This window comes from Bactrocera dorsalis, chromosome 3 (assembly GCF_023373825.1).
Source record: "Bactrocera dorsalis isolate Fly_Bdor chromosome 3, ASM2337382v1, whole genome shotgun sequence".
Classification (NCBI taxonomy): domain Eukaryota; kingdom Metazoa; phylum Arthropoda; class Insecta; order Diptera; family Tephritidae; genus Bactrocera; species Bactrocera dorsalis.
Window position 1 is genome coordinate 21,565,820 of NC_064305.1, and position 25,470 is coordinate 21,591,289.

Below are 25,470 nucleotides of genomic sequence, written 5' to 3' on the forward strand. Positions count from 1 at the left end.
ATGGCATCACAAAACTCAACAGTCTGGCCTTGGCTGCTGTCGACAGCGCTTAACATTGAATGAGGCAGTGAGCCATGCAAAGCAGCAGGACTCTCAACAGTCAAGCGGCGCAAAGCAACAAATATCAGCTACGATAAAAAAGTTTTCAGAAAGTTGAGAGGAAAACAGCGCAATCAAATTAAACGATGTTAATGCAAATGCTTGCTCTGGTCTCTTCTTTTTCCTTTTTTCTTTTTTTTTTTGTTAAGTTCTTCTCATTTGACGTTCACATTCACTGAAGTGCTTGTGGGTTGTTGGCGCTGTGAATTCGAATGCAGTTTCTGGGTCCCGGTTCCTTAATTCGCTATTTTCGAATACTGCAACAAGCAGTGCAACAACAAAGCTGCAATGCAGATACCAAAATAAACTTGTAAAATAAGCAAAGTAAAGTAAAACAAAAAGTTTTAGTAAGTGTGGCGCGTCAGTTGCATTTATTTTTTAAAAGACTTATCGCTTAGTAAATTTAAGATGCTTGTATCGGAAAAAAAAAATCTCTTTCAAATTTTGGCCGCGCTTCTTGATGTTTTTCCAAATTCGAAAATTGTTCGAGAATTTCGACTGATAACTGGCGAATGACACGCGTGATGTTTTGCTCCAAGGATTGAATCGAATCTGTATTGTCCACTTAGACTTTAGACTTTATATCTCACAAGAAAAAGTCTAACGGTGTGATATCACACAATCTTGTTGGCCAACCGACCGGCCCAAAACGTGAAATTATCTGCTCACCGAAGTGTTCTCTCAATAAACCCATTGGTCGATGCAATGTGTGGTAAGTGGTGTCGTCTTGTTGAAACCAAATGTCGCCGAGATCACGAGCTTCAATTTCAGCCATCAAATAATCAGTCATCATGGCGCGATAACGGTCACCTTTGACGGTTACATTCTCACCGCCATCATTTTTGAGGAAACTTCAACTTTGGTCTGTCAAAAGCTGGGCAGTGGAGGAGAAAGTGTCTAGAAGTCTCCAACTCATCTTCCGCATTGCAACGTTGACAAGTTGCGTCCTCCAATATTTTTAGCCTCACCTCATGAGTGCAAATGGAACAGTGTTACATTAGGAAGCGTATTATTGCGACGATGTAAGTCTTGTTAAGCAGTTCAGTGGACCTTTTACGTTCCAGATAGATTTTTCGGCACCAAAAGTGCTGGTTGCTGATCAACACCCGAATGTACGAAAACAAGGACATTCTTATCCGTTCCCTTGGCACTATCAGATTACTGCCAGACCCACAATCGAAAACGCAGTAGAGAGGGGAATTCGTGAACTGAATTTTTCTAAAAAGTGGGAGTTGCTCCTCCTTTTAATAGGCCTAAATTACATATGAAACAAATCACTAAGCTGAAACCGAACAAATTTTCTTACAACAAGTCTTTCGAGCACCTTCTTATACAGTGCGAAAATGAATAAAATCGGTTGATAACCAAGTCCGCTCGCTGTATAACGGTTATATTGTAAACTACTAAAGTGCTATAACTCACTAAATAAATACGTCAAAAGCATTAAATTTCACTCCAAATACGAGTATGTTACCGAAGGATTGGTCCACCTGTAGGTACATATGTTCAAAAGTAAGATAAATTTCTTTTTATATCCTATCTTTATATATAAATCTTCTGACCGTGTGTTTGCCTTGAATTGCTCCTAAACGGATGGACCGATTTTGATGAAATTTTGTGTGTACGTTCAAGGAGATTCGGGAAAGGTTTATATTTACAATTTGGTCCACTGGAAAATGTTTTTTAAATTATTTTTTCATTTTTAATCAATTTTTAAATTTGGAATGTTTGACCGATAGATGGCGCTACCATCGCAGTATCCAATATTCAAACCTTAAATTGGCGTAAACGTGTATTAAACAAAACGATGCCAAAGTAAAAGGCAACATCTGTGGATCAAGTTTTTATCACATCGAGAATACTTTTTTTTTAGGATAATTCCAAAAAGTGTCTTTTTTCCATAAACATTTTTTTTTCAATTTTTGTTTGTTTTGTTTTTCAATATTTTGATTTGTAAATTATTTGAATAGTTCAATTTCGGTCGCTTGCTTTTTTATTCCGGCTATTCAAAAGAAAAATTATTCAGTGAAAACTTTACGTGCGTTTCACACAAAGAGGTCAATTGCAGATTGAAATTTGTTACGAAGCCACGAAGAGGTCGCCCTAATATCGGTCCATCAAAGTATGGCAGCCAAAGGCAAGGCAAGGCAAGAAGTACTCCCAGGATGCGGTGACATACGTGCGGAATTATGGATCGCGGTCAATAAGCAAGCGATCGTCACGATGTCACAGCACGACTTTTCAAACAACAGTTACGATGTTTCATGGAGTTTATCTTGGAGTAGGGTAGGTATATGTGGTACTGTTAGATGCTAAATGTACTCTGTTGAGTGGCAAAAGAGAGGTTTGTCGCACGTACATATTCTTCTTTGGATGGTTGATGGTTGTCACACCAGATCAAATTGATGAACTCATTTCTGCGGAAATTAATGATGCAGAGAAAGATCCAGTATTATATGAAGTGATGCAAACCTACATGGTTCATGGACCTTGCGGACACCACAATTACAATTCGTATGCCTGACAATAAATGCGCGAAACATTATCCATGTGCTTTTCTGAAACACAAGCTGGAAATGATGGATATCCACTCTATCGGCGTAAATATCGAAGTTAACAACACATCAAAGTTGACAACACATGGGTCGTACCATATTCGCCACTATTGTCTAATTCACATTCAAAAGTCATGTGAATGTTGCGTATTGTAGTTTGGTGTAATCGATAAATGCGTTTGTAAATACGTCACCATAGGAAGCAACATGGCGGTTGTAGTTTAAAACCATTAAACGACACGGTCGATACGTGAACTAAAATAAAGTGCTTTGTAGCATATTTACTTTTGCAATTCATGAATGTTTTCCGACTGTTGTGCGTCTCGCAGTTAATTTGGAGAATGTCCAAACAGTCTATTTCTACCCAGAAAATACAGTAGGTCCAGTGGAAACACCGCCAGCAACAAAATTACCATTTACGAGTTTTTGCTCAACTTTCGTCAGTGATCCGTTTGCGAGAACATTGCTCTATTCGAAATACGTTGATATTATACATGGGATGCATCATCGAAGAAATTGTTACGCAGAAAGCAGGGTCATCCAGTACATGGACATCTAGGTGTGTTCTCAACTAAAGCATTAGAATGAACTTACACAATCCACCCGAAAAACGAATGCCACTGAAGTTCACACACATTTCGCGATGATCAGCCTTCAAATCCGGGTTATGGGATACGACCAAAAATTAAATTGCCGAAGACATTTTACATTGCATACGCTAAGAATTGGAAATGGGTCAATACTGATTGATACTTCCCATGGTCTGATATCAATCCCATATGCCGTTTATCAATTCACGAAAGATGGACTCATCACGAATATTTATACGAACATTGGCCAAACTGTCGTAAGTACGATTCCTTGAGTGTACGAACAATCTTAGCTGCCACAAATACCTATGTTGTTGACTTAAACTGGAAAATTCAAAGTCAAATTCCAGGAGACTTGCAATCATACAAATCGATCGATCGTCTGACAATGAAGACGACACCGTGAATTACCAGTGGAATTTGTAAATTCTTTGGAAAGGCCTGGTATGCCACCGCATTATCGCAATCTGATTGGGATGCACCTATCAAATATAAGGGACAGAATGCTTGATTCTACGGATTTCTTTTGAGTTCTAACGATTTGCCATTTCGGTTCAAAAGTATTCAGTTTCCAGTGAAAATTGAATTTAAAATGACGATCAACAGAATAGTCGCATAGTGGGTGGCATACATTTGGAAATGCTATGTTTTTCACACGGCCAGATATACGTGGCGTGCTCAAGAGTTGGAAAACCATCTTCTCTGTACATTTACGCACCGGAACAGAAACCAAAAAATTTTGTTTATCAAGCTGCGTTACATTGAAGAAAAATGTAGACAAATAGCAAATAAATGATTATCAATAAAATATGAATTTTTGTCTTTTCATTTCAAAACACATAATTTCGCGCAGGACAACGGCTGCGGGGTCAGCTAGTTGTGCTATAAAAAGTGAAGGGTATTCTAGTTTCATTGCAGCTGAAGTTGATGATTTTTTACACTCTGAACAGGGTATATTAAGTTTGTCACGATGTTTGTAACACCCAAAAGGAAGCGTCGATGACCCTATAAAGTACATATATAAATGACAGTTTGTTGAGCTGAGTCGACTTAGCCATGTCCGTCTGTCCGTCCGTCTGTCTGTATATATACAAACTAGTCCCTCAGTTTTTAAGATATCGTTTTGAAATTTTGCAAACGTCATTTTCTCTTCAAGAAGCTGCTCATTTGTCGGAACTGCCGATATCGGACCATTATAACATATAGCTGTCATACAAACTGAACGATCGGTGTCAAGTTATTGTATGGAAAACTTTCACATTTGACATGGTATCTTCACGAAATTTGGTATAGATTATTTTCTAAGCCAACAATATAATTTTCAAAGAAATTGTTCAGATCGGTTGACTATAGCATATAGCTGCCATACAAACTGAACACATAGTTACAAACAGAAATGCACCTGTGAAGGGTATTTAGCTTCGGTGCATCCGAAGTTGATGATTTTTCTTGTTATAATTTTGTAAGCTCATTTCTATTATGTTTATTGTATATTATATGTGTTAAAAATTATTTTTATTCTTTTTAAATTTTTTATATATTTTATTTCAGTATCTTTTATTTGTTTTATAATTTTTTTTGCCTTTCTTTTATTTATATATCGTTCTATTTCTATACAAATTCATTGCTCGCAATTACTCGCCTTGCCTGTGACATTTCCCTGTCTGCGATCAATCGGCTCTGAGGTACGCGCCACCATCACCGTTTACCGTTCGCACATTAATCAGTTTGCCGCTGAATGAATGTGAATTTTATTTTCGGTCAAAGTTTCGGCAATAAATTATTGTAAACCGCAAAACCGCAAAAAAAAAGAAATATTTTATAATTTAAATCAATTAATTTTACAATTCACTCTACCTTTCTGGCTACGCTTCAACGCGCCAAAAGATACACTCCCCAATTCAATGAAAAATCTGCAATAACAACAACAATACAAAGCTTTAAGATTATTACAAATCGTAGGCATTGGTGGCGATTCGAAGGCGGGTCGACAAAATCTGTGCAAAGTTCGAACACTCATACGCACTGGTGTGCCCGGGCGGCGCTTGGGGAATATCGTTGCGCTTCAACGCTTTCGCAAGCATTTATCGGTGCGCTCGTTCATATTTATATCCGCAAACGCCCGCACATTTTAATCGAGCATATTTGTTTTATGGAAGATTTGCGCATTTCAAGTGCACCGCGTTATAAAAACAACACCAGCAACAAAGGCAGCTAGCAAATGCATTGCACCACAGCAGCCGTGGATAGTTGGCGCTGGTGACAATGGCGGAGGCTTTGTCGCTTCGATTGCACTTGCCGTAATTTAGTGCGCCGCAGCATTTGAGTGGCAACAGTCGGTCGTTGGGTCGCGTACTTAACACTGTGAATGTGCGAAAAAAGTAAGAGTTAACCGTTGCTAAAGTCGTTTTGTGCGATTGAGTTACCAGTTTCTTTTTCTACGCCGTTTTAATCGAATGCAGTTTTGTGGCAATTTGTTGCGAAAAGTGTTTAATGTTCGGCCATATGAGCGAGTGCTCAATGCAAGAAAGTAGTTTATACCGCCGCCAAAGTCCTTGGAAAAGTGTAATTAAAGCGTGAAAAAGCAAGGAAGTAATGCGGCAAAAAGTGCATAAATCGAAATAAGAAAAAAAGCTGTCAACGATCATTTAAAGCAATTAAGAGGAAGTGAATGGCGTTTCTAGCTCATTTCAGTATTGAGCAGTATAAACCCATCAATTGTTAAAAGCAAACGATTTTACAAGCGCAAAAGCTAGCAAGGTAAACCTTGATAAAAATCAAAATGAGCTAAATGTCAGAACTGTGAAAAAGTTTCGCATATCTATAGCTTAAAGGTTAATAGGGTTTTCGTTAAAACAATTCATTATTAGACTAAGTGTAAAAGGATATATACTAAGATATAAATTAATTGTATTAATTTGTCCACATCTAACATCCTAGGACGAGTTTCGTTTGTTTTAAGTATGTCATAAGTCAATTAAGTCAACTTCAATTGAGATTTACCACAAATTGTAGAAATTATGTCGAATAAATATAAGTAGACGTTTCGGTACCTTTATATACGATATATGGTGGCTAAGTGAGTATAAACGTCTGGTTAATGTTAGCAAAGCAATAAGTTGATCAGCGCCCAGAAATATAAGGTATTTACTACTAATTGTTTGTGTGAAATGGATAGATTTAACAATTTTGGTGTTATTCGAGGCACATCTTAAACCTCTGCTTACTTTAAGTTCGATACCCTTTTTTAATGGAATCTCACATCGAGCTGACACGCAGTCCAATCCTCCCTCATTCGGGTATTATTCCACAACCATCATAATGCTTTCTAAAGGGCAGAGTTCTATAAGCTTGTTGGAGTGAACTTCAAGTAATCTGGTTCTCGTGATACCCGATTTAAATCTCTAGTACGACATCGCTTCATAAACTATTGCAGGACTGATGTGAAGTAAGGCACGTAAAGTTCAATTTCATACATTTGTAGTACAACCATACTAAGTAAATGTATTCTAACCTAATTTTTTTACATTTTTACACCCTAAATTATTATAGGCGTACATGTGGTCTAAATTTGACCATTTTAAAAATTTTAAAGTGCTTATCAAAATAAAAAAAATAATTCGGTTAAGTTATTAAGTTACGGAAGGACGTAGACCGTTTGTTTGGTATTTGACAGTTAGTGTAAGATACATATTTATATTTTTGTACCAAAACGTAGGTAGCCTTGTAAATTTCGAGATTTGGTAATCGTCTGGCAACTCACAACTTGATCGTAAAGCTCGACATTTTCGAAGTTGTACATACTCAGAACGTTTTGAACATACAAGCCCCATTTGTGTTGCTTAAAGTAACTTAAAATATTCATTTCGGCCAAAAACGGAATTAAATCACGAATATTTTCGCCCGACTATTTTTTACAACTTTCGAAGTGGTTTAACGTTTAGCAGTACATCGATGAATTTAATCGTTTATTATGGTTTTGATGAAACGAAGATGTGATGCAACCATATGAATATTTGATTGTAGAAAAAAAAATTTAATGTGGGATCTCACATAATTTGTTGTTCGATCAAAAAAAGCTCGTGTCGATTGGTCGAGTGAAATGTTAAAAAATACGATAACGGTACATCGAAACATGTCTATGACAACGTGACAGATGATGAATCATGGATTTATACGAATGAGCCCGTAATTGAACAGCACTAGACTGTATGCGTGTTTCAAGATGAGCCCAATCCAACAAAAGTTTTTGTGCTCGCAGTACTTGCAAGCAAATGGTTGTCTGTGTTTTGGAATAACTGAATAAATCGCAACCATAGCACTAGAAAAACGCAGAACAGGAAATTGTGAGACATTTATTTGCCAGTTGCCTTTCAAGAAATCAGGAAAACCAACCGCCGGATCATTCTTTACCACTTTAATGCAAGTTCTCAAACATCGACTGAAACAATTGCATTTTTACGCACTCAAAACATCGATTTGATGAGTTATCTGATTTGGCATCAAATCACTTCCTTTTATTGTCGAATATAACAGTATAAAAATGAAGCTTTAGAAAACTCTCCTTAGCGATTGTATTGATATAAATAAAAAAACGGCGAGTTAAAGTTAAAAACCGATATTTGCTACACTTGAGATCTCATTTAAAGAATTTACTCAAAGGATGAATGCATCGAGTCACTGAACTATACCATACATATTCACGGCCTAGAGCTGCTTCTTTGTTTTGAAAATAATTCTCTCCTTTTGTATAAAAGGAACATTGTATTGCTGCATGCCCAGAGCACACATATACAAACAAGTTACTATATAATATTTTATTTTTGTGTACATACTTAGTCCTCTTTTTTACATTTTGAATTTACACTGTCGGTAGTCAATGACAAGAAGTTATTTACACATTTCATTAGCACCTCAACAAAGATATTGTGATACGTATAACAGATGTAAATATATACATACTCGTATGTAGTATCTTACGGGTAGCCAACATGAAGAGCGAGTGATCGGAAGCTGATGAATGAAGACGTCACTAACACACATACAACTGCACATACACATCACTTGAGTTCTATTTACACAATGCCGTTGCCGTGAAATTGTATACAAAGAGGCGTGTGAGAGCGTTTATGTATGTTTGATTGGTTGACGTGGCCACTGGGTCGACAGCACACTAGGCGGCTGATGAATTTGTGGCGTAAGCTCTTTGCTTCGGTGCCCCATGCCTCTCAAGCAGCGCTGCTGACCAGAGAACTGCAAGTGGCAAATAATTTATGCATTATCAGACAAATAATTTGTATAAATTTAGTATTACATTTAATATATACTAACTTATGCTAAACATAAAAAACAGTTTTACCCTTTCGAACACACACAATGATCATATGCATTTCGTTTGTGCTGGCCATGACAGTGACTTCCCTGCTACGCGAATTGCTCTTTGTATTACTGTTTTGTTCTTTTTTTTAGTAGAGAAAAAGAGGAAATGTCATACAATATAACATCATGATGCAATGTTTTGGCAGAGAAGTGCGTGCGAGGCGCTTAGATTTCAAGCTGCCGGTAGCACTGCGTATATACGAGTATGTAGACCAGCAGCTGCAATCGATGGGTCGTGCGAAGGACGTGCGCGTAAAATAAATTTACTAATGGCAATATAAATCTTGTGCAATTTAAAGCGACGTGTGCACACACAGAAACTCACGTACATTGCTTGTGGATGAAGCGCAAGTCAGCAGACCGCAAAGTGTATCAAATGAATTAAATTAAATTAGCTTTAACTTTTCCTAATAGAAGCAATTTACTTGGCCTGCGTCTATTCACATTTGCAAATTGCATTTAACTGTAAAATAGTCGTTTTGTCTACTAGTTTGTATTTTGTAGTGATGTCGTAGATTTGACTGCCATTGACGTCACTGAGCCGGGGGCGTATGAGTGATATTTATCGATTCATTTGTCTGCACTGAAAAGTAAAAAAAATTAATTACTTTGAAATTAAATAAAGCAAACGGTGTTAAGAGGGAGAGTAAAGAAGTAAGGTTTTTAAAGTAAAAAAAATATATTTTTTGTGTATTTTTTTTTTAAATATGGATTGAGTAATTTTATTCGGACCTGATATTAGTTATATGGCAGCTAGGTCAAATTTTCACCCTATTTTATTCATATCAGGCACAAAGATACACTGCTGTCAGTAAAATACGCTCTCTCATTTTCATTTAGGGAACTCAAATATTGGCCGATATGTGCAGTATAAAATCACTCGGAAGCTCAAAACCTGTATATTATATATGGGGGCTCAGGGAAGTATTGACCCAATTCAACCCATTTTTAATACACAGAGATACTATTACCAGAAAAGGTTTCCCTCTGTATTTCAATTGTTTATCCATAGATAGATAAATAATTGAGGATGATAAAGTCTAATATCCTGCTGGGTGCTAGTGAGGCGACGTGATCCCTATCCGGAAACATGGATCCATGGGCCTTCGACCTGCGTCTACAGACTTCGATGCAGTCGATTAGCAGGTGCTTCCATGTTAAATAAGTGCCTTTTTAACTTGCAGTGGCCGGTGTAGAATGCGACCAGAAGCCTGAGTTTACCCCTTGGGAGGTTAATTATTGATTTAAACCTGTTCTGGTTGTAACCCCCAATTAGCAACTCGGCATGTCGCATACCATGCACCCGTTGCCAATGCCTTTCCCTGCCCACTCTTTCTTCCTTACGGAGCAGCTCCTTCACGGTATGGGGGCCCACCCCAGTAAATGGTTCGGGCCCTACCATATTTGTGGAAGCTGCGGGCGAGCTCATCAGCCAGTTCGTTACCGGCTATACCTCTATGACCAGGCACCCAGATTAGGTGCACCTGGTTCCTTTCAGCTAGGCTGTTCAGCCGTTCTCTACACTACTGCACTAGTAGCGATTTGATCTCGTACGAGGAGATCGCTTTTAGTGCCGCTTGGCTATCGCTGAGTATGGATATTCGCTCGTTGCGATAGTTGCGATGGAGGTTTATCTCTATACACCGACTAATGGCCAAGACTTCGGCCTGAAAGATGCTCGGATATGGAGAGCTTGGTGCGTGGACCTGCGATCCCTGCACCAATTTCTTCCGACGTTTTCGAGCCGTCGGTGTACCACTTTAGTGTGCTATCCCTTAGCATCAGCTCAAGAGTGCCGAGGGTAATCTTAAACTTTTTCGTGAATTGTAATATTGCCACTTATCATCTCCATCCTCTGGGACGAGATTATCTTGCCATTACCACATCCCCTGCCGTTATTTGCAGAAGTGAGTGCTTGGGTACTTGACCGATCACTATGTGAAGCAGTGTGAGTTCTAGCAGGACCTCCAGCGCTGCCGTTGGGCATGTTCGCATAGCGCCAGTCATGCAGACACATGCTAACCGCTGAAGCTTCGATAACTGGGGTCCCACCGAAGCCTGCGATGCTATAGAGGCCCAGGACACCGCCCCATATGTGACTATCGGTCGCAAAATCATGGTGACAACCACCTGACGATCCTTGGCTTGCATCCCCAGGATTTTCCCGCCAGCCGATTGCACACCATCAATGCCTTTGTTGCCTTGACTAATGTCTGGTTCACATGCTGTAGAATCCAGCGTAAGACCAAGATATTTGACCTTGCTAGTCATCTCGATCTCTCTACCCCCAATTGTGAGGTTTCTGACGCCGAGTAGGGACCTGCGCCTCGTAAACGGGACGACGGTCGTCTTTGAGAGGTTGATACTCAGTTCAACTCCCCTGCACCACTCCTTTGCCAGGTTTAGACCTCGTTGCACCAGGTCACAGAGAGTAAATACATACATATCCATATCGCTAATTTGCATTATTTTCTATATACAGTGTTTTTACTCATGCTTGTCTTGACTTTAGTTGAAATTTATATCCCGCATTTCATGCAACTGCAAGATGCAAATATATTTTAATATATTTTTTGATAAACACGCATGAATAGAGATTTTTAAATACAACAATTTTATGACCTTCAGCCAATCACTCAGACCAAACATTTATTACAACTGCTCTCTGCAATTACAGTTCCATTACCAACAACAACTACAGTTAAACACTGAAAATATTAAGCATTACTCATGCGATCAGCTGGGGGCATTCGTGGCAATAATTTATGCAGAAAAAAATCGCATGCTACACAAATGAAATACTCTTAATTTCGAGTGAACCAAATATAAAATGTTTCTTACAAATAATGAAGGTATGTGTAGGTACAAAACAAAATATATGTATGTAAATAGAAAACAAAATTTATATTTATATGTATGTACATACATATATATGTACTACTAAACATACTTATATAGTATTATGACTTGTTGCTACTTGAAAGGGAGTGCTACAGTTGACAACTAGTTTTCATGTTTTTGAAACGTCATAAGTTCAGCAGTCGTCAAGGTGTGAGTGCTGTTGAGTATTCGATTGACACGTGCCGACATCTAACTGCGCAATTACTTACTGTGACTGGATGCTCTGTTATTTGATTTTGCTTATTCATTAGTTAAAGCAAAATGCTTCGTAATACATATGTACATGATTATTAAGGTGGGTCCAAGAAAAACATTTTTTTGTTTGATACTTTGCAAGTAGAAACTTAGACAACTGTTCGACAGTTCTTTTCAAGTACGAAATCTTAATTTTAACGTTAGGTCTTTCGCATTACTGTTTTCTATTATTTTTTATTTAGCAGTTAGAAAAAGTCTTATCTCCCTTCCATATACTTGAAAAAATATCTTGTTTCTTACATTTTATAGGAATTTGAATGCTCCCTTGCGATTTTTTCGGAAACCTAACGGTTTAAAAAATATTAACGGTTCAAGTTTAACTATTTTAAGGCAATTGTTTTTCTTATTAATTTTGTAACTGAAAAATATCATTTTAATTTTCTCCTATTTTTTATTTTAATTTTTCTCTTTTTTTTTTTAATTAAGATAATTTCTTAGTGGTGTCTAGAAACCTATTATTTTTCAGAGAATTAAGCAAAAGAAATATTCGGGTTTTGACCCACCCTTATACATATATATAGATATATACATAAATACTTTTATATAGAGAATCTTATAAATATGAATATATATGTATGCATGTAAATCATTAGGTGAAACATGCTTTCGAACGCGGTACGCATCAAAAATCATATACTATACTATACATACATACAAAAGTCAACAATGAAATGCTTATTAAGTGTTATAGGTGTGGTTGAATGGATATATTCTCACACGTTTTCAATGTTTTTTTTTTTAATTTTGTTAATTTTTTTTATTATATATTGCAATATTTAACTACCATTTGTTAACCAAAATTTACTGACTGTTTATAAACAAAACATATAAACAAGGAACAATTGGCGCGTGCACTTGTTTATTTATGGTATAACCGCCTGTTGTCTGTTTTTTGTTTTGCTCATCGGAAACAAACGCTTTGCTTTGCTCCGCAAATCGGCACAAGTCTGATTAATTTGATAATGATGCGAGCACTTACAGATACTTATGAGTACTTAACTGCTTATGAATAAATAAGTATCCCATTAAGTACATATGAAAAGCGCAGTTCTCAGAAAGTACGCTGTGGTGTTAATGCAATTGAAAACAAAAAATATCGCTCTCTCCAACTTGTTTGAAGACATGGTACCTTTTATTTCAAAATTTTGCTTCTTTTAGTTTTTTTTTTCGAAATAATTGATCATTTGAATTTAGTTAGCAAACTGGTACCTCTTGAACTTTTTCTAAATGAAATTTCAAATTTAATTGTTATGGGTACTGACTTCACCTACAGAGTTTTGCTTATGTTTAACTCTTTTTTGGACATTTCTTCTCAAACTTATGCATTCATTATTTGGTTTATTTTATCTACGTAGCGTGAAATTTGTTTGGAGACTAATTTGATTAGCAAATATTGAGAAGAAAGTGAAGAAGATATCGACGTATAAAACTACCAAAGGCGAGCTGTCAGATATATCACTAAAAATATTTTTATTTTCTCTATGAAACCACGGTTGAGCCATAAATTTTTCCACTTAGGTTTTATGCAGAGAAAGCTTCTAAAAGTAATAACTAGTTATAACTCTCAACGGGTATAGAATAACCTGTTGAAATTATCGAAGATTGCGCTGTTACCATCGGACTCAAGAAATCTGGGTGCATGAACTTCTCTAGGTATGAGCACTCTCTAATTCATATTCAGAATATTCAGCTCTATTGCGGATTATTAAGATTAACTCCAATATTGGACCGCAGTTCCCTGATTAAAAAAAAAAACGATTAATCTTAACCTGGCTGACGGCGCATTCTGCGCATAACCGGATTGAGTGCGGATGGAAAGTTATATTTCAAAATTTTGCTTTTTCAAAGAAAAAACACAGAAATTTCGAATGCAATGGAGAATGTTTATTATCATTCGAAAGTTAAAATTAGCACCTCTCTTATCCATTCACCTTTTGTCATTGATTTATAATATTTAAATTAGTTTTCTTGGTAGATTTATGATCTGTTCAGCACTTCGTCTAGATTTATTTCGTTTGGAAAAATTAGATGCTTCAGTTGGTCAAAAGGGAGTCAAAATGACCGAGTGTGTTTGGCATTTGGCCCGAACCTAACAGTCATATACAGACATTTCCCAGAGGCTGCTTTTGTATTCCTTTACTCTTCGCGATGCTCGAGAACGACTGGTTCAAGTGGCATCGTAGAAGTTGGTAGTACCTATTTAAGAATATATACGTTTATACCATATATCCTTATGATTTCACTACAATATTGAAATAGCCAGACTCGTCTTCTTGTATACGCTATAACAAAAAAAATATATTCTATTTTATATTTGGAAATGTCACGAAAAAATAATTCGCTTTATCTCCTAAATAATTTTTATGAATCCGCAATAACTCTGATACGCCGCAATTATATTATTATTGTGTGCATATATTTACATATTAATATTTACTTAAATATAGCGATTTGCATGCCCTTATTGAATGTTAAAAGCTAAAAGCCACCTATTCAATTAGTCGCGTGTCAGAACAGACTCGCCACCGCCATATTGATAACGAAACTGACAACTTGATTTACAAGCCATACAAACATATGAATGTGTACAAATGTAACGAATATTTTTTGTATAGAGTACTTATCGCGCATATTGATGAACCCATATGTTTATCTCTACAAAAAATATTTATTGAATATGATTTTTATACTCTTGCAACATGTTCCTAAAGAGTATGATAGACTTGTTCACCTAGTTTTTGTATCACCTAAAACTAATCAAGATAGGGACGTCGATGCGACTTGAATTGCGACTCACTCTGTCTGTCGGTCCGTGCAAGCGATAATTTGAATAAAAATTGGGATATCTCGATGAATACATGTTTCTTGGCACCCAAGAGGGTTGGTATTGCAGATGGGTGGAGTTAATCGAAAACGTATAAAGGGTCATAATAAAGCTCCTTAACAAAAGACAAAACATTGCATTAGCCAATGGAATTTATAGTTGAAAAATTTTTAAAAAGTGAGCGTCGCCCCCTACTAAGTTTAATGCTATAAAACCTAAATTTGCTCAGGTCAAATAAATTTGGCATTCCTACCCATTCTGTGAAAATGGGTGAATTTTGATTATAATATAACCCCGCCAACTCTCCATATAAGGGTATGGTTACAAACGACTAAAAGTGCTATAAATCTATAACTAAATATTCCAGAGATATTAGGTTAGGTTATCTTAATCTGATAAGCTGATAAGCCACGCATAAACCGGTTTTGGTAGTTTGCGATACCAGATGGAGTTCAGTTGCTAGATCCTAAAGGAGTACACATCCTTTACGATGCCCGCAATTAAACCGAATTTTAACAGACTCTGCGGCCTCACTATCGATACCTCCTACAGTGTATCATACCATATGCATATATCGTAGTCTTACCAATGCGGGAAAATTGCACAAGAGATGCCCCATTTAGGTGAAAACCGATATCTAGATTTCAACCAAATTCGGTACTTAATTTTATCTTGAGGTTCCTGCATCTTCCTGCGAAAATGTATCAAAAAAGATACAAAGAATAGAACAATGCATTCGAAAAATTTTTTGCAGGATTAGTAGTTATGACCTAAAATTGTCCAAGTCGGAAAAAAACTATTCAATCCCCAGATACCGAACATGTGGAAGCCAGTTCCTAATTTTTTACCGAAAATATCGATCAACCTGTCATATAAAATATTGAAATTCGATCCGGTTTTGGTCCTTGCATGTTGCGTGTGTATATAATGTTCGATTACACCCGACCTTAGTCCCACCTTACTTGTTGTCTGATTCGTTTATTAATTATTAAATTTTTTTCTGATTGTTTTAAATTATTTTTATTTTGTTTCTTAATTTTTTCTTATTCTTAATTGCGGTCTTCTCATTTTTGTTTACTTTTCTGCCCCAGCTGTTTCCATATTTAAAACGGAAAATTTGCGCACTAAGTAATTTCTAACTATGAAAGTTTGTTTAGTCAGTTGTGCGCATTAGCCAATACGTAGAATGAGTAATGTGACTTAGCATTTCTTCCAAATGTAAAGCCGTTGAACATAGACGAAACACTTGTTTCTTTCGAGTAAACAAGTATACAATGTTTTATACCACAAGTTTTTGTTATAATTTTTTTTTTTCATAATCGAAGAATTTCCACATACGTACGTACATATGTTTTTATACTTGTAGAGTGTTCGACAGATGAGAAGAAATTATGAAAAGTAAGAAGCTACAGGTTTTGTCCGGAAAGTAATAGGACTGAATCGATTTAAAAGAATTTATTGAACCAATCATTACAATTCTTTAAACACTTTCAAAATTCATTCTCGAAGTGTTGCAACGCCGATCTTCAAGCATTGAAGGCGTTACAGAAACGCAGTATCCGGAATACACTTGAGAGCGTACGTTTCGAAGCTGTTTCGCCCAATCTGGCGCAAAATTTTATCGCGACGCGTTGCTCTTGATTTCGTTTTTCCATTTTCGTGACGAGCACTACAAACACACGTCTACTCAACTTGACGCAGCAGGCGAACTAAACAAGCTAGAGCGATGGTACATATATCAAGGGGAGGGATGCCGGAAAAAGAGAAAGGGAATTTCCAGGTCACAGGTTTACTATAAGCGTGGCAATAAAATCAGTCTCATTACTTAATTGCCAAACCTCGTAGTTAATCGAGTAGCAGGCTGTGCGAAAGGCAAATCTAGTTTCTGAATCATAATCCTAATGCACTAAATTATTTTATGCGTAACTTTTAGGCGATATATACGAAACGTTGTAAAAAAAAGTGGCTTGTTGCCAGTAATTGTTTTATTAGCCTTCGATACATCGGAAACTATGGCTGTCAGTAATCCTTATATTTTTCTACTCCATTTGTAAACTTAACCAATACAAATTAATCTTAAATGATAATAAATCTTAAATATTTAACGATAAAACTATGCTTTTATATAATTTACTTCGAAATATATAATATAGGGTTTTTCAGTAGGGAGCTACAAAAGTACACCGATAGGGACAGCAAACGACGACATATTTTTTCTCGCTCTTTTAACGTTTCTCTTCAGTAAGGTTTGCCATTTCATCACGGAAAGATATACGATCCAACAACGAGTCGAAATTATTAAAATTTATTATCGAAATTCGGAGTCAACTTTAAGAGCGCTACGTCCAATTTAAGTCATCATAATCCACCTGTCAGATCAACAAGTGAGCGTCTAGTGGAAAAGTTTTAATATACACAGACACATGTTCTGGTGCCAGTGACACAAAGAAGTGCCCTTAGTGTTGAGTATATGCTGCCGCTAGCACATCAACTGAGGAAGCCCCAAATTAGTTTGTCACACGTCGTTCTCAAGCGTTGGGCATCTCTGTGACGTCGCAACAACTTGAAAATTAATCGAATTTTCATCGAAAAATCATCTTTAGCGATGTGGATCATTTTTCTTGCTTCGATAATAAGACAAATATGCGTTATTGGTCAGGCAGCAATCCACACGTACTCCATGGCCACCATTGCATTCCGAAAAAAATACGATTTGGTGTGATTCATGGGTCGATGGCGTCATTGGGTCGTACTTCTTCCGTGATGACCAAGACCGGCATCGTCCTATTTATGGTTGACAACCGTCGAAAATTGGGTTTAGCGTCTGGACTTCTGCAAGCGTGCCAGTGATGGGTATGCAAAAGAAATCGAGTTCATAATGACATTGAATGTATTTTCACAGGAATAACGAATTTCATTTATATCCCAAACAGTTTTCACTTTACTTAAAAAAAAACTTTTGTAGCGCTCTTATGAAAAACCCTTTATAAATGCTTAAGTGATTTGCAGACAGCTTGTCTAGCTAACAGGGTCACAGAATTCTCAAGTAGCATTTGTAAATATGAAACTAGTCATACACAAGCCGACTTACAAGCGCTTCTAAGCTTAACTCATAAATAATAAAAATGTAAAATTGGTTAAAAGCTTTCTTACTTGTCGCCTGCGTGTCTTCCTTGTCAGCATGCAACACTCTACATTAACCCCTCGGCTTTGACATTTATTTTTTGCTTTGAACACATTCTTGGCGCACAATTTTCATATATGAAAATAATTTCTTCTATACATTTTACTGTTATAATTTTATATTTTTTTATCGATGTTTTTGTTCTGAAATTGTTTTTGTTTGTGCTGCTCGATAATCACCTCTCATAACGCAATTTCATGGCCAGTCTAGAGTGTCGTTCTCATCGCTGCGGCATTGTTTCTGAAATTTTTGTAAATATATACATACATATTTGTACATATATACATATTTCCTTTCATATATGTAAACTTGCCATGACTATGACTAACACTGCTATTTCCACTTCTTCGAATAGTAATAATTTTCTTTCCACATTCCCAATGAGCGCAACAAAAGTGCAGTGCCGGCCGACACGTCTTTGGAATGTTACGAATTTTTCAAGATTTCTGATGCAAGGCTAAGGTCAATGAGCGTTTGAAAATAAAATTAAATAACATTTCACTGCTTATGCAATCCGATATTATTAAGTCAGACATGTTGTGCAAGTTATTTGCATTGGCGTTCTGTAAATATACGCCAGTAAATTAAGTTACAGTAAAATTTAAGAAAAATCTTTACAATTTTACCTTGTTAAATCTGAAAAAAAAATACATGAACTTTGAAATTTCTTTTTTAAAAGTTGGAAATCCTTACTTACACTGTGAAAGTTCATTATTTGTACCTTAGTATTAATCCTTTCAAAATTAATTACTTCATATTCAAGACTGATTCAGTATCGTTATATAACTTCATTCTATTCGGACATTCTATTTAAAAGATATCACGAATTTAAAAATGCAAGTAGTAGAAAAAAGTCGCTTGGTGAGCGGCGCTGTCATGAAATGAAGTGCAGCTCGGCTCGCTCGCCCAGTTGGCTCCCTACTTATCGGTCGCGTGTGAAATTGAATATTAATAATCTCAGCTCATATACTAATAATAACGATAATCCCACTGATCCTATTCAATTTCCGATGAAAAAACATGTTTTGCATTAACTGTTAACAAGTCCCAAGGCCAAACTTACGAAAATAATGTTTTCCTCATGGGCAACTGTATGTGCTCAGACAAAGTTCCTGACAATCAATTTATTTTGCTGCCACAAAACAAAACAACATCTCAAATCGTTTACAGGGAAGCTCTTCAGACCTTATCAGACGATCGGATTCCAAGCAGTTTTATGTATACTGTGGTTTTCAATAAGAGTGCTACTAACATTTTTTTTTAATAAAACAAAAACGGTTTGAGATATCAAATATCCCTTCTCTTCTTTATTCCTCAGAAAGTACATTCGATGATATTATGTATGGAACTCGATTTGTTTTGCATAGCTATCACTGGCACGCTTGCAGAAGTCCAGACGCTGAACCCAATTTTCGACGGATTTCAAGTATAAATCGGCCGATACTGCTGCAATTTCACGTTCGATATTCGTACGAAGTTCGCAATCGTCGCTGGCTTGTTGGCATAAACCATAGACTTGACGTAACCTCACAGGAAATTGTCTAACGGCGTCAAATCGCACGACCGAGGCGGCCAATTGACTGGGCCATTTCGTGAGATAACACGTTTACCAAACTTGGTTTTCAATAAATCGATTGTGACATTCGCTGTGTGGCTTGTGGTGCCGTCCTGTTGGAATATATTGTCCAAGTTCATATCTTCAAATTCGAGCCAGTTAGTTATCATTGAGCGGTAGCGATTCCCATTCACAGTAACTTGCCAGTCTTGATCATCACGGAAGAAATACGTCCCAATGTCGCCACACCAAATTTTTCGATAAAAATCCGTACCATTTTCAAGTTGTTGCTTAGCCCAATTCACGAATTTGCGACCATACGATGATTTTGGTGGTCAAGCGTCTTCAGTTCTTGCGTCAACTTGATTTTGTAAGGATGCATACCAATATCTTTTTACAAAACTCGCCACAACGATGTCACAGAGCTGCTCAACACTTGAGAACGACGTGTGAAAGATTGATTTGGCTCTTCCTCAAGTGATGCGCTAGCGCCAGCAATATTCTCGACACTACGGACACTTTTTTGTCTCACTGGCACCGGAACATGTTGTACTATCCTGTGGATTCAAATTTTTCCATTAGACGTTCAACTGTTGATCTGACAGGACGATTGGACATAGCGCTCTTAAAGTTGAGGTCACTGACTCCGAATTTCGGTAGAAAATTATAATAATTTCGACTCGTTGTTGGATTGTATAGCCTTCCATGATGAAATGGCAAACCTTACTGAAAAGAAATATCAAAAGAGCGGAAAAATAAGGCGTCGTTTGCTGTCCCTATCGGTCTACTTTTGTAGCTCCCGTTATTTGAAAATTGCGAGTCATAAAATATTCGTTTACACACGAACGAAGCCCTTCCTTACGAGTTCTTTTATAGTTTAGTACTTGTTCTGTATTTCGTCATTATTTTATTTGGATCTCATACATAGCCATTTCAAACTGGACAACCTCATTCGGACTAACTTAAAACTGCCGAAAATACCGTGTTCACAAAATAATTCCTTATCGGCTAACAAATCCTAGCGCTAAGCACCAAGCTTTTGATGCAAATAGCCTTTTAATGCAAAAATACATTTGCATATATCCATGAAGAGCGATGAGCAGCGCAGACAAGCGACATTGATTTATGATCGTGGTAAAAGCTCAATGCGTACGGGTTGGGTGTATCAAATGGCAGCACAAAAATTATTGCTTAACAGGTATTACTGATATGTATGCGACCAAAAATAGCATTCGTTAGTGCCCTTAGCCAACTACCTTTAACTAATACTAACTAATGTAATACAAATAGTTGAAATGAGGTAAGTAGAACCGAGCCAACAGACAACCAGCACTTCAGCTTGCAAGCTGTTAAGCGGTTAGTGGTAGTTGTTGTCACTACTTGTCTACGCTAGGCCAAATGCAAACATGTCCTTGAGGTTATGAATAAACCTACACATGTCTGCAATGAATGATTTAGTATTACGTCTACCTATACACCTACTATATATAGTATATGCGAGAATGTGTTTGCAAATTTATATGTATGTATGTGGCTCTGTGCCATATCACATTACTTACATCCTGCTTTGTCAAATAACTCAGGTTTGTGTATCTAACGACTATGTAAATACGTGTGTCTGCGGGCGTAAGCCTAAATTTGCCCACATATGTATTTGCTTGCTATGCCTACACATGAATAATGTTGCTCATACGCCCTGGCCCGCTGTATACTCAACGACTCACATATGAATACATACCGCTTGTCTTGTTTTCTGTTTTCTATTCATTTTCGGCCAGTTTTGTACTTCGTTAGTGCCGCATGCCTGTAATTAAGGCGACAAGTGCGGGTCGTAGAGTATTTTTTGTTTTCAATTTGGCGAAGACCCGTGCTGCTGAATGAGGAATTATGTGCTGCAAGTGGATTATCCGCCTTTATATATAAATATCATGTGTGTACTCGGTTATGTAAGGCTCAAATGCAGGAGTAGCATAGTGGGCGTTAAGCTTGACTCACAGCACAAAATATGGGTATATGTACATATAATATATACTAACAAGGTATTTATAAAGCTAGCAAAACAGAAAAAATTAATTGTTAGAGAGTTTTAGCTCGTTATTCCACCTGTGAGGGTGATTTAATAAACTGAAATTAATTTTTAGCATTCATCGCTTACCTCGGTACATAAAAGTAGAGTGTTAATAATTCTTAGGCATATCGCTTTTTGAATATATGTGTATTTTTGCATACTACAATTGACGTATTCATTTTAAACCACTCTTATTTTCCTTAATATCACTGAGTTTGTGTTGATTATATATTTTTACATCTTTAACTCGGTGTATTAAGTTTGCCACGAAGTTTATAATACCTAAAAGGAACCGTTGCAAGCCCTTAAGGTATAGTTATATATAAATGATCAGCATGACGAGCTGAGTCGATTTAGTCATGTCCGAGGGTCTTTCCGTCCCTCGATATATACGCGAACTAGTCCCTCAGATATCGATCTGAAATTTTGCAAACGCTTTTTCAGCTTAAGAAGTGGTACGCTAATCAGTATCCCGCTCTCATTTTCTTATTAGTATACTTGTATTTATAACAAAAAATTACGCATTGAAATGTTCTACTTAAATGAAGGATTAACTAACGAACGGATATTCCCTCGTGAAATAAACTTTATGGTTTTATGGACATCCCTTAGTCTTGTGATCGGAGCAAAATATCGACATTTTTCATCTATTGAAAAATTAATTCAAATGAAAACATGCTTATTGCGTTGTTTATTTAAGAAATCCCAGACTCCATACTCCAGAAAGAACGTTAAAAAGAGAATCGACACACACCACCTTTTCGTCGATTTCAAAGCTGCTTTTGACAGCACGACCTGCAGAGCTGCCTTTATGCCGCTATGTCTGAATTCAGTATCCCCGCAAATCTAATACGACTGTGTAAACTGATGTTGAGCAATACCAAAAGCTCCGTCAGGATCGGAAAGAACCTCTCCGGGCCGCTCAATACCAAGCGAGGTTTCAGACAAGGCGACTCTCTATCGTGCGACTTCTTCAATCTACTCTTGGTGAAAGTAATTCGAGCTGCAGATCTGAATAGGGAAGATACAATCTTCTATAAGAGTGTGCAGCTACTGGCATGTGCCGATAATATTGATATCATGGGCCTCAACAACCGCGCCGTTAGTTTTGCTTTCTTCAGACTGGATAAGGATGTGAAAAACAGTCATCTTCCTCGCGACTTGGAACCCACGTCACTGTCTCCATCATAACCTCAAAGTTGTAGATTACTTCGTCTGTCTTGATACCAGTATGAACAGCAGCGACAATGTCAGCCTAGAAATACAACGCAGAATAATTCTTGCCAACTGCCACCTTGGACTGAGAAGTGAAATTCTCTCTCAATGAGCAAAGACCAAACTCCACATCATTCCCGTCCCTATATGGATTCATGGACAATGACTTCATCTGCTGAGTCAGCTTTAGGAGTGTTCGAGAGAAAGGAACGATGAGCGGCGACATTGACATAGTTCAGCGAATCAAGAAATAGCGACTGCTCTAGCTAAGCTATGTTGTCAGGAAAGAAAAGAACACTCCAGCTTTGAAGGTTTTCGGTTCAGTAAGTACCCTCTGGTGGACGCAGAGGAAGAGGAAGACATCCACTCTGTTAGAGAGATCAGATGGAGAAGGACGTGGCTACACCAATAGGTGCCAAACAGAGAAAAGGAAGAACGACCGGCGCGCTGTTGTTAACTCGGCTATGACCGCGTAAGCGGTATCTACACCAGTAAAGAGGGCAAAACCAATTTCCTACTTTTCTTGTTGTTGTTCCCAAGCATATACCATATTGCGTAGTTTTGTTTCTACGCAGTTTTCTTTTTGGCTCGCTGTCGTTTTCCAACATCAATACATAGTATATATGTATTAAATTTCGGCATACACATTAAATTTACCGTTAACTACAGGTATATTTGCCTACTCACTTGTTTCTCATGCCGCTAATCGCCATCAATTATCTTTAATTCGTTTCTTCCAGTCTTTGAATAATCGAAGAAAACTAATTTGTTCGAAGCATTTGACTCTGATTAGACCTGAATTGTTGCTGTAATCCGAGCATTTTTTGCATTTCCTTTGTGTTCCTTTACTACAATTTTCAACCCCACCATTAACCTCTCACATCTCTGTCTTTTATGTATGATGTGTGTATAAGTGTACCCAAAGAAGTTTTTCCCACGCCTGCTTCTAGTTTCCCAAGTTTGTTCTTTTGCTACTTACGTTCTTTGTTTCTTCGACATTATTTATTGAACAGAAATAATGCAGCTTTTATTTTCTAAGAATTTCACCCCACTATGGTACCAATGACAATTTGAGCTCTTTGCTGCAATGCCGTTCTCTTTTGCTTCTGTAATTTTCTTACTTGTTTGCGAGGGATTTATTATGTCAGAGCTTGTGCAAAATGCCGACAGTTCTATGTGTCAGCTCCGAAGCATGGTTAATTAAATTGTTGTTGTTTTCGTTTTTTTGTGTTGTTATTACTTGGTTGAGTGAAAAATTGTAGCTCGTAAATCTTGGTTATTTGTATGACTCAGATGTTAGAAAATAAACGGGAGTTATATCTTGGGTTATATTGGCGGCGAACAGCAGTTTGATGAAGTGACATGCGTAAAAATATATAGTATGTATGTATGTATGTATTTTAGCAATTCTTTATTTTTGTAAACACAATTCCAAGCAGTGTATTTGTATTTATAATAAATTATTAAATTAGGGTTTCTACTTACGAATTGTGGGCTATGTGTTTAAATTATAAACAACATTATCAAACTTCTGATCCTTACAGATACTCATAATCTAGATCGAAATCAAATGAAGGGTGATCCATTTCGAGATTCCCTATCTTTTTAAAGAAAAAAACACAGAAACTTCATATTTAATGGGGAATATTTATTATCATTCGAAAGAACATTCTTTGGCATTTACTTGTTTTGAAGATAATCTATTCAAATCTTGGTCGCGGCTACGTCTCAGATGGTCCATCCGTTGAGTCCAATTTTCAATGAATCGTTCGGGCATTTCGACTGGTAACTGGCGAAGGCTCCAAGGCCTGAATCGAAGCCGAATTGTTCGGATGGACTTTAGACTTTACAGATCCACACAAGAACCGACCCAAAACGTGAAATTATCTGCTCACCGAAATGTAATCTCAATAAATCCATTGATTGATGTGATGAGTGTGAAGTGACGTCGGTTATCATAACGCCATTGACGGTTACATTCTCACTGGCATTATTTACTGCAGAAATATAGACCGAGGATTCCACCGCCCCACAAACCACACCAAACCATTGTTTGTTTCATCTTCAATTTCGCTTGTTTACATAGCCATTGAACCAGAAATGGCTCTACCGCTGAACAAAATTTGGCTCGAAAGCGTCGAATCTTCTTAGAACTGTTCAAAAGCCCATAGAGCGAAGCTATATCACTTGGGAAGGTCGAACGGCTTCAGTTCTTGACCAAGCTCTATTCTGTACGCTTTCAAATTAGAATCTCGACGTAAAATATGTCGTTTCATACGTCAGTCCGAGTTGTTATGAACGGCGCTGAATCGACTTCGCACGGTCTTTGTGTACACTTACAGGTACGACTGCTGGTCGGTTGGACCGAATATTATCTAATATTGCTGGGTCTCAAGATTGATGATAGTGTCGCGAATAGTATGCTCAGTAGGCCGATTATGTTGAGCGAATCGCGCGAAATACATTCTTCACAGAACATGAATTTTCGTAATACAGTTAAACGATTTGTCAACGTTCTTGCCATCATGAAACGCCAAACAATAAACATCAATTCCGCTCAATTCTCACTAATTAGTATAACTTAATCACATCAAAGCCGCTGTGGTAAGCTAATTAAAATTCAATAAAAAAATTAAAAAGTAACCAAATGAATATGTATATATAGTATGTAGATAATAGCTATTTCTAAACATATATGTACATATTTCTACGAGCATACAAATATTTTACGTTCATATCATTAAAGTTTAACGAGTAAGCATCGATCACTGATGTATATATAATAGATATACGACAGGCTCGTATAAATGTATTAACGCCGAGTGTGGCAAGTGACAGCCGCGTT

General features: G+C 37.1%; 1 protein-coding gene across 2 annotated transcripts in view; it reads left to right on the plus strand.

Moving 5' to 3' along the window:
• Positions 1-25,470, plus strand: part of LOC105224544 (uncharacterized) — a 133,230-nt gene that overhangs the window by 46,252 nt on the left and 61,508 nt on the right. Inside the window, exon 1 of one of the 2 annotated variants that reach the window (XM_011202663.4) lies at positions 5,497-6,004. The exons of the other annotated variant lie outside the window; for it this stretch is intronic. The gene's annotated coding sequence lies outside the window, so the exon portion shown is untranslated. Of the gene's footprint in view, positions 1-5,496; positions 6,005-25,470 lie in introns of those variants that run through there. 2 annotated transcript variants of the gene reach the window in all.